Source organism: Pristis pectinata, chromosome 3 (genome assembly GCF_009764475.1).
Source record: "Pristis pectinata isolate sPriPec2 chromosome 3, sPriPec2.1.pri, whole genome shotgun sequence".
Lineage (NCBI taxonomy): Eukaryota > Metazoa > Chordata > Chondrichthyes > Rhinopristiformes > Pristidae > Pristis > Pristis pectinata.
Genome location: NC_067407.1, coordinates 48,116,263 through 48,131,740, shown reverse-complemented (window position 1 = coordinate 48,131,740; position 15,478 = coordinate 48,116,263). Strand labels below are relative to the sequence as shown.

Below are 15,478 nucleotides of genomic sequence, written 5' to 3'. Positions count from 1 at the left end.
ACCTGTTGGTTGTGAGATTAATTAGTATTATAATTACATGTTGTTTTGTTTGCAGGTAGTCCCATGTTGCAGCTTCTCCAAACCTACCTACTGCTGCTCCTAGCGTGCCATTCTGGGTTCATTCCATGGCTTCATAATCATGGTAGAATGAGGAATATGCCAAGGTTTCCTTACCCATGTTTGACCTGATGCCATGAGACTGTAGTCAATGCTGAGGGTTACTGCCTTCATACAATTGTGCCACCCCTTTGAGAAGTCAGCCTTGCCAGCTATACAGGACATACCCAAGGACTGTGATCGAGATGTCTGGCATATTGTCTAAAAGGTATGATTCTATTAATATGATAATGTCAGTCTGTGGGATAGCTTTCCCAATTTATGTACATTGTAATAGAAGTTATGGAATGCAGGTGCAGTTGTGATGTTGTGGATAAAAATGAAGTTTATAAAAGGTAAAATTTGGGAGGATGCATTGGAAAACTCCAGCCTGAAAAGGATAGAGAGGTGGATTAGAAAGGGCAGGAAGTAGGTGATGTTCCAAGCAAATATTCTTGATGCAGATCAGGTGTGGAAACTGGGTCCCCCTTTCCTTCTCTTTCACCTTCTTCTGCCCTCCCTTGCTTTTTCCACTCATTCCACTTCTTCTCCCCCTTTTCCTTCCCCATTTTTCTTCTTTCCCATCTTCTCCCTGACCCTTCCCCCCCACCCCCGCCCCCATAAGCAACCTTAACCAATTTGTCTGATTACCCTGGTTTAATTGGCTAGGAAACTGCTTTCCATTTATGTGTTGTCTTCAGTTATTTCTGGGCCAAGAACTTGTAATGCTTCCTTCTACCTCTCTTTTCCTCCTCTCCTTTTCTAACCAGGTGAGCCATGCATTGGCCTGCATCCCACATATATATCCAGTCTGTGGCACAGGGAATTATGCTAAGGCTAGCATTCTGGAAATAATTTATTTTGATATTCTCTCTAGTTCCTGAAATTCCCTAGATACTCGGTGAAAAGTAGGCATCGAATCCTTTGACTAAACAAGGAAAATCTTCAGAGTGTGACTAAGTATTTTAATAGCTTTACCAAACTTTTGTTGTTAGCAACACCAAAGAACAGACAGAAGTACATCATAGAATGAAAGAAAGACTTGCATTTACATAGTGCCTTTTAACAACCTTTAGTCTTTTCCAAATAACTTTATGGGCAATGAAATACTTTATGCAAGATACATGGCAGCTAACTTGCATAAAACAAGTTCACAAACTGCAATAATGATAATATAAGATATCCTCAACACTAAGACCTTTGGTCTTTCTCAAGATAGGACTATGGGATATTCAATGTAACGTCTCACCAAAGTGATAGCATTTCAGACAGTTTAGCTGTCAATCAGTGCATTACTGAATGCAAGCAGAGATTTTTGTGCTCATTCTCGGAAGTGGGAATTGAACCCTACAAACCTGTCTCCAGAGGAGAGAGTAGTACTGAATAATTCATGACTCGTGATGTTTCAAACAACCACCTCCCCAGAACAGTACTTCTTAAGCTGCCATTTAAAATGGTCCAATCATCTGTGTAACAGAGAAGTGATATGATTGCTGATTCATAGAATTATTCCAGTTATGAGCCATAGATTGATACCAGTGGAATTACATACACAGAAGTTAATTGAATACTGTATATTTGACCAAAGCAGGGACAGATTTTATAGCTAAACATCAAGTTATTAAAGATTACAGATCCCTTAGAAAACACCCTTATCAGAATTTCCTTCAGACCTGATGGTTAAAAGGTATTCACTTCAGAGAGTTTAAAGCTATTTCTTAAGTGTCCAACTAAGTTTTGAAATGTTTTGAATTTATTGAAGTTAGGAATGTTCTTCTGCATGATATTTATATTTTTAATCTATCATCTAAAATTGAGGAACATAGTTTCATCTGGAAGCTCTGATACTGAGATAAAAAGCAGACAGAACCAACTAACACCCTCTTGAGTTTAGAAGAATGAGAGGTGATCTCATTGAAATGTGAAAAATTCTTATGGGATTTGATGTGGGAATGCTGCATTTTCTGGCTGGGTGTCTAGAAACAGGGGTCACTACTCAAAATAAAGGATTCAGCCATTCATTACTGTGATGGGAAGACATTTTTTCACCTGTAGAGTTATGAATCTTTGGAACTTTCTTCCCAAAAGAGCTGTGGAAGCTCAGGGCCTCAGTATATTAAAGGGATTTATAGATTTTGAAATAGTAAGAGAATAAAGGCATATGAGTTTAGTCCAGGAAAGTGGGGCAAGGTAAAAGATCACTATTTGATCTTATTAAACAGTTGTGTAGGCATAAGGGGCTGAATGGCCTATTCTGGCTTCTATTTCCTATGTTATAAATATTTTAAAAACTTTGTTATTTTTCAATTGCAAGCTGTCCACTTAAGTCACTGCTTCATGGGGAAAAAACATAAATGTAATCAAAAATACAAACTATTTCAACCACATGGACTGTTCCTGATAACCAGGTCCCATTAATATTTAATCTTCTTCACTCTTATCCTTTCCTTCTTATTCTGTTCTGTTACTGTTTTTGTTTTGTTGCTCCCTTCACACATTTGCCTGCCATAGGAATATGCAGACATGTGTTAATACCGTATCTGGTTGTTGGACAATAGAAAACAAAAGTTTAACAGGGGGAAAAAAAAATTCAAGTATGTTCATGCAAATTAAGGTAACCAATTGCTTTCTTTCAAAAACAGGAAGGAGAGGAAAGTTTTGATCAGGGTGTTTATCTTGGATAGAGCCTCAATCCATAAAATGAACCCTTGATGTTACCTAGTCCAAGGAAAATTGAAAATCTGTGCCCAGCTAAAAATCTCTCTCCCTGCTTTTATAATGAATTCTAATAAGGTAGCTTTATAAATATAGCTTCAATCAAAGAAAGCAGGAATAGTGGGTGATAACCTGCATTAAAATTAAGTATCTTTTCCGAAGAAATCTTTATTTGGCATGTCTAGAAATAGAGATGCTGAAAGCCTGATTTGAAACTAGAAAACGCCAGAAATACACAACAGGCCAGCAGCATTTTTGGAGAAAGTTATTATTGAGGTTGATGACCTTTTAGTGGGATTGAGGTGACAGCAGAGGTGATCATTCCATAAGAATACCAGGAAGGACAGACATCATAGTTGGTGCCATTCTTCAAAAAAAATGTATTTTGGTTAAATTATAATTGTTAGTTTGATTACTTGCTGTTCTAATTAAGGCACACATAAAGCCTATACAACCTTTGGACTAAATTTTGCCATGAAGGTGAATACTAACATGCTTAGAGCTCCAGTCAATAGCATTCATAGCATTCTCTGTGCCAAGCCAGTTATGAGACTATTAAAATTTAATTTGTTAAAGCTGGGTGATGGCGGGGCAGGGCGGGGGGGTGGGTGGGGTGAAGAAGGGGGCAGCAAGGCAGATACTGTGGAAATCAAGTCCATAGGTGTCAGCATTGACTCAGTAAAATATTCTCACTTTGAAATCATGTGGGTTCAATCACTACTCCAAGGCAAGTGCAAAATCCAGACTGACATTTTCATTAGAGTATTGAGGGAGCACGACATGGGCAGATGTGACATCTTTACAATACAGTGTTAAACTATGGCTTTTACTGGTCCCTCAGGTGGGAATAAAAGATTCCATGGTATTATTTGAGGAACATTGAAATTCTCCTGGTGTCCTGGCTAACGTTTATCCTTCCGATCAATGGCACTCACAGAGATAAAAGTTTTTGTGAAACCTTGTATTGTGCAAACACATTGCCACACTTCCTACAGCACAAAATTGACAACACTTAGAAAATGCTTCATTAACTGTGCAGTGCTTTGAGTTTGTGAAAACTGTTGTGTCAATGTAAGCTATTTCTAGATGACAGAAATACAGATTAGTTTTAGTTGCAGTGGGGCTGAGGTAGGAGCAAAGATGAGTATTCCACAATTTAGGCAGAAAATCTGCAAATCTACTTGATGTGGCCCAAGAGCATTAATAGTTAAGTAACAAGAGGTATGGAAGAGGTCTGGGGATTCCACTTATTGAACATGCAGCAAACAATTTTTTTTAAAAGATGTGAAATATCCCTCTAGGAAACAATGGGACTAACTTTAGCATCTAGGATACTTGCAACATTTTCAAAGATAGCAGAGTGATGTCATCCTGCAGCCAGCTGAAATAATGACCTTGTGGTAAGGAGATGAGTTCTCAGATTCAATCAATTGAGAAGCAGAGGTAAAATTGTCTGCATAGAATAAAATCAAGACTGCTGAGAGAACCATTGATGAGAATAGATGAAAAGAAAGGAACATGGGGTTATTTTTCTTTTGCAACTTATATGTTTGAGATTTTACAACCTTGTTCTCCACCCTATCACAGACATTCCTTTTGTTCTCTCCAGTCCTCCCCTACCATAAAACTCTGCAACTTAAAACACTGAGTTCTGATGAATGTTGGTGACCTGAAACCTTAAATCTTTTCCTCTCTCCATAGATGCTGTTTGACCTGCTGAGTATTCCCAGCACTTTGTTTTAATTCATATTTACAATTCTGATCAGTTTATTCCACTGATCACTATACAATTGTTCTAGTGTTTGGTCAGTTATCTGTACAATACAATCCTGATGTTAAACAGATAGTTATCCAGCTGTTTTGAATGAAAATCTAACAGGGGATCTATTCCAACATTTCAAAAAGACACATTACCCCAAGTGCTGATGGAGGGTCATCCACCTGAAATATTAACTCATGTTGCTTCCACAATGGATACCAACTAAGTAATTTCTATGTTTTCAAGCCACCAGAATCTAATCCTGAGCACTTCAAATTCAATTACAATTTTGACAAGCATCATCACTTCTGAATTCCCTCCTTCATATTGTCCACTTTTCCATCTGATGTTCCACATGAAGACATTGTGAACTTCTTTGTTTCCAAAATTGGAACCACTCACTTAATCAGATCCAATCCCCTTCTCCCAACTGAGACTCCTATTGGAGAGTTGTAGACACCCTGGACAGAAACAGGCCCTTTGGCACACCGAATCCTTGCTGACCATCAAGCACCCATTTACACTTATCCTACATTAATCCCATTTTTTATTCTCCCCACATTATCATTAACTCCCCTCCGGATTGTACCATTCGCCTACACACTAGGGGCAATTCACAGCAGCCTATTAACCTATCACCCTGCACATCTTTTGGATGTGGGAGAAAATCCTCATGGGGAGAATATGCAAACTCCACTTAGAGAGCACCTGAGATCAGGATTGAACTGAGGTTTCTCACACTGTAAGGTCTTTGATGTTTGCAACAAAATCCATTCTGTGGCTGGAACTTCCATCCCTGGCAAGATCTGGAGCAGAACCAGATAGTTCATTACCCTGGCGTCAAATCTGACCATAAAGCAAGCTCTCAATCATTTAATAAAACCATACCCAAAATGATCCATTACAACTTTCATGACGTTGCCTGCTTCACTTTCTACTAAGAATAATCATCTGCTGAAACCGTCATCCCACACCTTCGTTATCATGAGGTTTGACGATTCCAGCCCACTCAAAGCTGTTCTCCCATATTCTACCACCAGTCTTTGATCATCCAAAACTCTTCTGCTCATATCCTAATTTCCCTGTCCAACCATCTCCCTGCTTTGCTGACTTGTAATAGTTTCCTGTCAAACACAGTCTCAACTGTAAAGTTCTGTCTCTACTTTTCAAACCCTCTCCATTATCTCACTTTTCTTTCTATAATTTCCTCCAGTCCTGTAAAGCCAATAATTCTGGTCCATCGATCATTCCCAAATTTAATTGCTTGCCATTGGTGTCTGTGCATTCAGCTGCTAAAATTTGGTTGCTAAGCGTTGTTTCTTAATGCTCTTGCAATGCACCTTGAATCATTTTGTTAACATTAAAAGTCCCATGTAAATACTAACTGTCGTTATTCTCTCTGTCCTAAAATAGAAGGAACGATTCTTTCAGTAATAATAGTTTACACTTAAGTTTTCAGAATCCACAAAAACATCATTTCTCAAACAGTGATTCGAATAGTCTGCCTTTGCACACTCGATTGGATCCTGCAAAATATAACATTAAAATCATTATGAATATTATGACAGGTTTATGAGGTTGAGAAACCGTGTTTTACTTGCGTGCAAGTGTGGTTTATAAATATATTTTTAAAATCTCAACAAACTAGTTTGCAACTTGTTATGTTACCAACACTGCAGAGTTCCTCTACTTTGTAACTCACTTCCTGACAGTCCAAACAGCAATTTGCTGACGTGTCACGGTTTGTTCAAAAGCCATAACCTAGATTAAATCCACAGCACCTAATAAAGTAAAAGCCTTTTGCACAGCAAGTCCCATTGCGGCACCGGCTCCGTCTTTTATTCTGACAAAACAGTTCCTCGATTGATGCCGAGTCATCGTGAGTGCGACGGATGAGTGACAGCTCCGCCTCCAAAGGCCGTCTCATTCTCCCTCATCATTGGTTAACTGGCCACGATTGACAGGCAGCTGAGCCCGCCGCCTGGTGCGGCGGCTGTCTCTGAGTGGCTGCGGCGGCTGTCACTCAACCTGACTGCGCAGCTCGCTGTCGCTGACTGGTCCCTGGCGCCTCTCTTCAGTGCGCCGCCCCAGTTTTGTTTTAGGTGGGACCGGGAATCTGTCATCGAGCCTCAGTTTTGGAGATAAAACAGACCTGGGGGGGAGTTTGTGAAGATCCAGGCGGGAGCGGGTTAAACGGCAGCTTGCATCCTCAGTTCCCCGGGCCGAGTGTAAGTACCCAGAGGGGAGGAACGGTCGTGGCGGCCTTTTCGTAGTTCTCACATGTCGGGGTGAAAAATTGCGGCGGCGGCCGAGAGGTTGCTGCAAAGCAGCAGAGGGTCACTGCAAAATGTCCGAGCAGCATTGTTGCAATCAATCGGCTGCATCCGCGGGCATTGCTGGCCACGGTGTTGCAGTCTATTCCAAGGTTAAGTGGGGGAATGTGCCCGGGTTTCACCTCCAGATGCTGCTTTCGAAGCTCGGCCTGCGTGGAAGGCAAAGCCAGAGTCAGGCGCCGCGGCATCATCTTCTCCTCTTCCTCCACTTGTCCAGTACTCTTTTGTTTTCCCTGCCTGGCCCTGCTCCCCAATTTTATTTCCTTGAATTCGGCCAGGCCAAACCTTGTACCAAGTTAGCGAGAGCTTTGCAAAGGCTGAAAGGGGCCCATCTTTGGGGAAACCTGCGACCTAGACGGAATCTCAGCACAGGAAAGCCAGATAAAATTGGTTGTCACTAAAACACTGCTGATACTGTATTAAAAGGCATGTGGGTGCTCTTCACAATTGTCTCCCACCACTAAAATCCGATTTACTCCGCAAATATGTATGGTCATTACCTCGTTCGCCTTTAGTCTCGCATCTTAAACTGCAGTGAAACATTCCCAATTTCTCCGAGAAAATAGTAGTTTGGATGATTTCCCGAATTTACTTCAGTATTAATACTAATGTTGTAAAACATTAGACACGTTGCAAATATCAATAGTGTCATTTCAACTGCCAAAACGTTATATTTCCGTTCAGTAGATCTCAACTTTACGTCGGCACTAAAAATTGAAAACATTTTGCAGAAAACTAAACGGAATCACAAAATTAATCAACATAAAACTGCTTTTAAAAACAATCCAGAAGTATCAAGCAATATCAGAATTTGACCACTTAATCCAATAGACCCAACTATCCACAGAAAACCATGTTCAACAAATCATGTCTCTAGAATGGGCAATGGCTTCGTCTAGTAATAGTATAGTTAATTGTTTGGAATATATATTTACATCAGTCAGGGTCTTAACTGAGTTAAAGGAACAATGGACATATATGGGTGTTCTACGATTGTTTCTTTGTTTAATGTTAGTATTTGTTGCCTATGAATTAGATTAGGAGTTCAAGGTCAATTTAAATAAGTGTTAGCCAGAAAAGAGAGTGACTTTATTTATGAGTGAGATAACCAAAACATTACAATTGTTGGCTCAGTATTTGAACCATTGGATCTAAATTTCTATTGAATTTTATTGGTTTGCATGCTTTTAACTGCCTTTTATCAAAATGTCTTTGTATGACAGGCCATACTTTGTTCATGTAACATCTTGCATCTTTTAAATAACAGCATTTATGACCTAAAATATGACAAATGTAACTGAAGAAGCCTATTTCTCAAACATGCACAGATTTTGTTTTTTTTTCTATTTGCCATCTCCCTTTAAGGTCACCAAACTGATTAAGCTAGGCCCAGCCAATAAATGCATAGGTGTTATCAGTGTTTGAATTTCCATTTTTTTTAGCCTTTTGAGCAAAAAGGTGTATATAAATGAAATTCTCATGTACAACTTCTTCCCATCGCACACTGACTAGTCCTTTTCTATCCATATTTTCCAATAAACCACCAAATTATCAGGAGCTTTGTGTCCATTACTCTGGCCAATATTTATCCCACTCACACCACCATTACAAATTATTATTGTGTGTTCATTTATTTCACTGACTATTTGTGAAATGCCCTGTTGCACAAATTGATTGTGTTTCCCAATATAGTAAATAACTAAGCTTTAAAAATTAATTTGTAGCAGTAAATTTTTCAATGTTGTAAGGAATGATATAAATGCAAGCTTGCATTTTTTTATTTCAAGACTTTCCAGATTTGAGGTTTCACTTAATTATCTTGTTTGATACATCTCCCAGTGTTCTCAGTCCAAAATGATTGGAATGTGAGTTGCCCCCAGTAAATCCAATTCAGTTATGGAGACAAAATTAACAGCATTGGAGCTAAAGGTAGAAGAAAATGAGCAGCTTGTGCAACAAGATCTGTTGGTGAATAAAGAGAAAATGTGTGCAATGACAGCTGTTGGTGAAAAGAACAACATGTGCGATGGGAGCTGTTAGTGAATGCAGAAGAATGTGTGGAGAGACCTATTAGTGAATAATGAAAGCTGAGAGTTTTCTTGTTTTTCTGTGCAATAAAAATGATCCGGTAGCGATGAGTGACATTGTTAAACTACTCTATTTCATTCCCTTGGGATGATTTGTGCATAGTTATAAAAGTAAAGTTTATTATATTAAAAGTCTGAAAATATAAGAATATTTTAGTGGCATACAAAAATTAATAAAAGGCCAGAGAATCATGAGGAACTTAATATAAAAGAATTGCAAAATTACAATCATAAAGAAGTTCTTGTCAGTATTTTTGAGTAGATGCTTATGGTGATGTTATTGAGTCTATAGGCAAATTGGGTTGCACCATCATCTCCCTAAATTTCTAGTTTAAGCACCTTGCTCCTGCATCCAACTGACCTGGCGTATTACAAAGAAATGGATACAAAACCCCCGATGAAGCTTGCATGCCAAAAAGTCAATGAAGCCTGACTGGAGTGGAAACTTTTTTTTGTCCGATACCATCTAGAATAACTACTTTAATAAACTTAAAATATTTTTACCTCGGATGCAAAAATGAGTTTCGCTTTTTCTTAATGGAAGCTGCTTTCTTAAAAAAAACATTGGGTTGAAGGTTTTGTCCCACTTTAGTTATAGGAGTTGTGTCACAATCTGTGCTTGGGACGATTGTCCTTGTTCAACTCATTGAACAGAGTTTGACTGTGACACAGGAATCCCAGTGAAAACTTATCAACCATCTAAAATTTATGCTTTGAATTTTTTATACCAATTGCTTTTAATGTTAATGTTTAGTTGCCTTTTTGAAATCAATTTGGATTAAGTTTACTTCTAGTTGTTGGTTCTGTTCTGAATTAGTTACTGGATGGAGAGCCGCCAAAATGGAGAGTAAGTATCTGCTGTACCTTTCCTGGGAACAGGGGTCATCTGTAGGTGGGCAAAAACAGTTATAGCTGTATGACTAATTCACTCTCATCATTCAATTCCTATCATGGGTGATGTTGAACTAACTTGATTAAAGTGTTGTCATTTCAGCAAAACAGTTGGGAGGAGATGCATTTCCTAGCTGGTGCAAGTAAGAGTTAATGGGCAGGAAGGGGAGGATTTCTGGTTGGTTTGCTTTGCATACATGTTCCTTTCAGGTTAAAGTTGTATTGTTTTCAAGGTACTGTTCAAAGTCCAGACATCTCTTTGCTTTTACTTCCCAACAAATCTGTTGAGTTTTAGCTGATGCAAATAACTAGCTATTACTGCAGTTCATAGAAATCACAGTAGAACTGCTGTAAGCCAGTGAGGTAGATAATTGGTTTAGTGACCCCCCCCCCAATCCCATTTGCTCCATCTGCTAAAGTTTATCTTGGTCTGTTAAGCACAAAATGTTGAGAGAGGTTTTTTAGATTTTGTGTATAATGTTTGTAGATGCATTATATTTTTCAGGCCAGTGAAAAGCATAAGTTAAAAGCTGAACCAAGATCAAAACCGGTAGTTGACTGATAAAATGTTTTCATTGTTTTCAATTGTAGTTTAAAGTCGAGTGTCACCTGCACAAGTACATATATGCAATGAAAAGCTTGCTTGCAGCAGGATCATGTGCACATAGCATCAGATACACAACATTCATAAAAAGAGTGTAAATTAGATAAGAAAACACAATTAGAACAAAAATAAAACCAAGTCCATTGTAGTGCACAGTGATCATAGTGTTGCTATACTAAGGTAGTGACTAGGGTTGTGCAGGTTGGCTCAAGAACCTTCACTTCAGTTACCTCGACTACATTTTCTTCCACCCTGCTTTCTCTAAGGACTTCACTTCATTCTCCCAGTGTGTCTGTCTTCATCACATCTGTTCTGATGATACAAACTTTTATGATGGTGTTTCTGGGTTTGTTTCTTCTGTCATGGATTCCACTCCATTGCAGTTTGCAGAGCTGGGTGTGTTCTATTTCCCACTCTGCTGCATTGTACCAAGATTTCCCTTATCCATCCTTTCTACCTTGCCAGCTCACACATTTGGCAAATTGTCCTTTGCATCTCTGACTCCTGGCATGATGCCACTACCAGACATCATCATCCTGTCTTTCCTCTTCCAACATTTGTGATGGACCATTCTCTCTGGGAATCCATCTCCTCCTTCCTACAGCATCATCCCGTGCAATTGTAGGAGAAGCAATACCTTCTTGCCATTATCCAGAGTCTCAAATGCACTTTCTAGGTGCTTAAGGTTTAATGGTAATGTTTGCCATTTAATTTGCTGTATATACTACTCAAGATGTGGTGCTCTCTACATTGGACCTGTTAAATGCAGATTGAGTGACTGCTTTGTGGAATACCTCCATTCAGTCCACAAGTTCTTAGTTACCTGTCATTTGAATTCTTCAGCCCACTCCCACCATGATCTCCCTGCCCTTGTCAGTTGCAATGAAGTCCAACGCAACCTTGAAATGGCACCTTGTTCTCCAACTAGGGAAATAACAGCTTTCTGAGCTTAAATGTTGCGTCCAGAAATTTTGGGTAATCAGTATTATTAGATAATTATCCTGGTTCCACCATTTATACCTCTGCAGACTGACATTTGTTCCTTTGCATGTTGCTGGAAATCTGAAATAAAACTGGAAGATGCTGGAAATACTTAGCAGAGAAGTGGGATTAGCATTTTGGGTCAATGTTATCCTGTTTCCCTTATCCTATTATAACCATCCTTCATATTTGCACTTACATCCTTTTTTGTCACTTCATCTCTCCTGCCTTCCACCCTGTCATAGTCGCTTCCCTTTTTGTTCTCTCCTTTCCTTCTCTCGTTTCCTGTATATTAAAATTGTTTCACCTCTAACTTTTCTCAATTATTTCAATCTGAAAAGTTCTGATGAAAGATCTTTGCCCTGAAACATTGACTGTTTTTCTTTCCTCGGATACTGTCTGATCTGCTGAGTGTTTTCAGCATTCTCCATTTCTCATTATCTGGCTTCTGTTATCTTAGTCTTGAAAAGTTAACTTTTTCTTTCTCCACTTATTGCCTGTCCTGCAGAGTACCTCCAGCATTTTGTTTTTTTTCTTTTGGCCTGTTGAACTAGTGGGTTCTGAAATGATCAGATAAATATTGAGAGATGGTACTGTCATGTGATCAGTAATATAAAGGCAACTTGTTACTCCTGCTGGTTAAACATGTTTTACGGTTTTCTTTCCCCACACTTGATGGCCAATTATTCAACAAACAAATGTCCACCTTCAGTACTTCGTCCAAAAGTCTTAGTTCATTTAAGTTAAGACGTTCTAATTTCCACGTGACTTGCAGCAAGGTGGTAAAAGGTTTTATTTCCTCTTCTCCTTATTTCTGAGCAGGTAAATTGACTGAGCATTCTTCCATTCAGGCCCAAAGTTAAAGGATTTCTCTCCTAGATCCCTCCATTTCTCCATTCATCTTAAAACGTACCTATTTGGTCACTTGTGAAGTGCCTTGGGATGTTTGCTACATTGAGGGCAAATAAAAATGCAAGTTTTTGGTTAATAGTTCTGAAAGGAACTTTGTACAGATCAGGACCGAAGACGCTGGTGAAGTTCATGAAAATGTAATTGAGAAAACTTCGCAAGAAACTTTATGGGGAAACAGTTGGTGCAGTTTTGGAGCAGGCTAAAGTGTCACTTTCAAAGAATGGAACAATAGATCTGGCAGTGGCCAACCCCAGAGTGGAACAGGTCCATTTAGACTACCAATAGCGAAGTATTAGAAGAGGCTGAAGTAATTTTTCTTAAATTGAGTACATCTACCAAATCATACTGAAACTTCTGCACAACTTCAGTAGTGCCACATTTCCCCTGCTGCTGCCACAATGAAGAGCAAGATGTTCTGGCATGGCATTTGTTCATGTTGTTGAGGATGTTAAAAGAACTGCTGTAAACTGACAGTCATTAAACTGACACTAAGTATGGATCCTGGTTCTGAATCTGCAGACATTAGTAATAATTAGTCACATGTGCCTACTGCTCTGAGTTAGGAGGAGCCTCAACGTGCAGCATTTATACCTGCTTATTAACCGTTGAGATAAAGGAGCTTTGCATGCTGCTGTCTTGTGTGTGTACAATACTGTTCAAACAGGGGAGCTCTGATAGACAGTCACACAGGACGATTGTGTAAGTAGGGAATAATAATGGTAGCAGGTGTAATTAGTAAACATTTTGCATTCCTCAGGCAATAGAATGTCAGGACAAACATAAAGAAGTGAGAGGGTATTAAAAAAAATCCATCTACAATTGTACAATGAGAAGTCAGTTTTTTCCACATTGACCGTCTTTCCCACCATTTAGACCTCAATGTAGAACAAAAACAAAATACTGGATATACCAGATCAAGCAGTATCAGTGGAGAGAGAAAAATAGTTAACATTTCAAGTTTATCGTTGTCTCCTCCTTGTGTCTACCCATTGCATTACCTACCAAGCTCAAAGGTTTAGTGACCATCTGATCAGTTGCTTCCCCCCTCCACTGTCACTTTACCTTCAATGGAAACTTGCAATTACACGGCACCTTGAAAAGATGGTTTAAGGTGCATCTGAAAGGAGTTTAGCGAGGGAGTTCCTGACCCTATGGTCTCGGCAGCTAAAGGGACAGGTGCTAGTAGTGGAGATGAAGCCTTATTTTATCCTTGCCTGATGGTGTGCCTTTGCTATTTACCCTCATCTCATCGCCAAGCTTGATTTTGTTAGAGTTCCACTACGTGCCTTCACCCAATTCATTTTAAACATTCACAGCTTCTCTTACTGGCTTTCAGATTACCTATTATGGTAAGTGACTCCCTCTCTTTGAAAAATAATTACTTGTGTCCTTTAAGAATATGCATCCTCAATCCTTTGTTCCTCCAAACAAATGTCTCAGCTCTAGACTCTGTGGTTCTAGTGAAAAGTCTGAGAGACTAAGGGAGCTAGGGCTTTACTCTTGGAGAGAAGGAGGATGAGAGGAGACGTGATAGAGGTGTACAAAATATTAAGAGGAATAGATAGAGTGGACAGCCAGCGCCTCTTTCCCAGGGCACCAATGCTCAATACAAGAGGGCATGGATTTAAAGTAATGGGTGGGAAGTTCAAGGGAAATATCAGAGGAAGGTTTTTTTTACCTAGAGAGTGGTTGGGGCATGGAATGTGCTGCCTGGGGCGGTGGTGGAGGCAGGTACATTGGTCAAATTCAAGAGATTACTAGATAAGCATATGGAGGAATTTAAAATAGAGGGATATGTGGGAGGAAGGGGTTAGATAGTCTTAGGCAAGGTTTCAAGGTTGGCACAACATTGTGGGCCGAAGGACCTGTATTGTGCTGTACTGTTCTATATTTTTTTTCGCTGACATTTCATCAGAATGTTGCTTCCAAGATGTATTTAATTTCATCTTGCTGTTCTTCCAAGACTGTCCTGTTTACATGAACATACAAATTTAGGAGCAGGCCATTCTGTTGTTTAAGCATGCTCCTCCATTTGGTAAGTTCATGGAAGATTTGAATGTAGCCTTAATTGCATTTTGCACCTGCCCATGATAGCCTTTCATCTCTTGCTTATCAATTAGCTGTCAATACCTAACATTGTTGGCTATAATAGCTGAGGGGCAAGAAGAAATCTTTCATTCCATTAATGGCTGAAACAAAGGCAGATGGAACAAATTTGTTCACATCCATTATAGCGTAACCTTGACGATTTGTTTGATCTCTTCCTCGCCACCGTGACATGCATTTCCTATACTTATTGTTTGCTTCAAAATTGCAAAAGAACAAGTTCCTTTCACAAAAGATACCTTTGAAAAGAGGTGATCTTCATCCCACTATTCTGGGTTTTATTTATAAATGGGTATTGAAGCCAAAAAATGCATAGTTTGTCTGAATGGGATTTGTACCGTGAAAATGACTGTTCATATTTAAGGTAGATTGCTATAATCAATTATAATACAATTCCATTCCAGTGTCAGTGTTATATAGTGTCACTTGTATTATTTGAAATGAATCCTTTCAAATACAAAAAATGTTTTGGGACTCCCAATGATTCATTGACAAATACAAGAAATCATAATATAGAATTAGAATGGGTTTGGGTGGAGCTTAGGCAGTCCCTCGGATGTCACTTGCAATCCATTTCTGAGGAGACTGAGGCCAGTATGGAAACTGCAAATTTCCCCCATAGATGGGTCAGGGAGTGCTTGATCGGTCTGGGTAGTTTGTGAGGTGATGTACCCCTTCCATTGTTTATGCTGGACTTCTGAATGCTCCCAATGCATGAACTCGTTCTCAATACCATCCTTTGGAGCAGAAAGCATTGGGAGTTGTTTATTGGCAGAATAATAGTTGTCATGTCAGTGCACTACGAATAAGAAAATTTGAGGTTCTTGTAAAAGGTGATACAGTTATCACTGGGGACTTCAATCTACATTGGCCAAGCGGAATTATTACAAGCAACATTAAGGATAAATTCCTGGAATATATTGAGATGGATTTCTAGATCATTTGAGGAATCAATGACCTAACAGGCTATTTTAGTACTGTGCAACAAGAAAGG

At 39.2% G+C, this 15,478-nt stretch overlaps 1 protein-coding gene across 2 annotated transcripts in view; it reads left to right on the top strand.

Annotated features, from left to right (window-relative positions):
• Window positions 1–15,478, top strand: part of keap1b (kelch-like ECH-associated protein 1b) — a 30,953-nt gene that overhangs the window by 1,625 nt on the left and 13,850 nt on the right. The window contains exon 2 of one of the 2 annotated variants that reach the window (XM_052011454.1): window positions 56–325. The gene's annotated coding sequence lies outside the window, so the exon portion shown is untranslated. Of the gene's footprint in view, window positions 1–55; window positions 326–6,616; window positions 6,799–15,478 lie in introns of those variants that run through there. The other variant, XM_052011453.1, reaches the window with a different exon arrangement.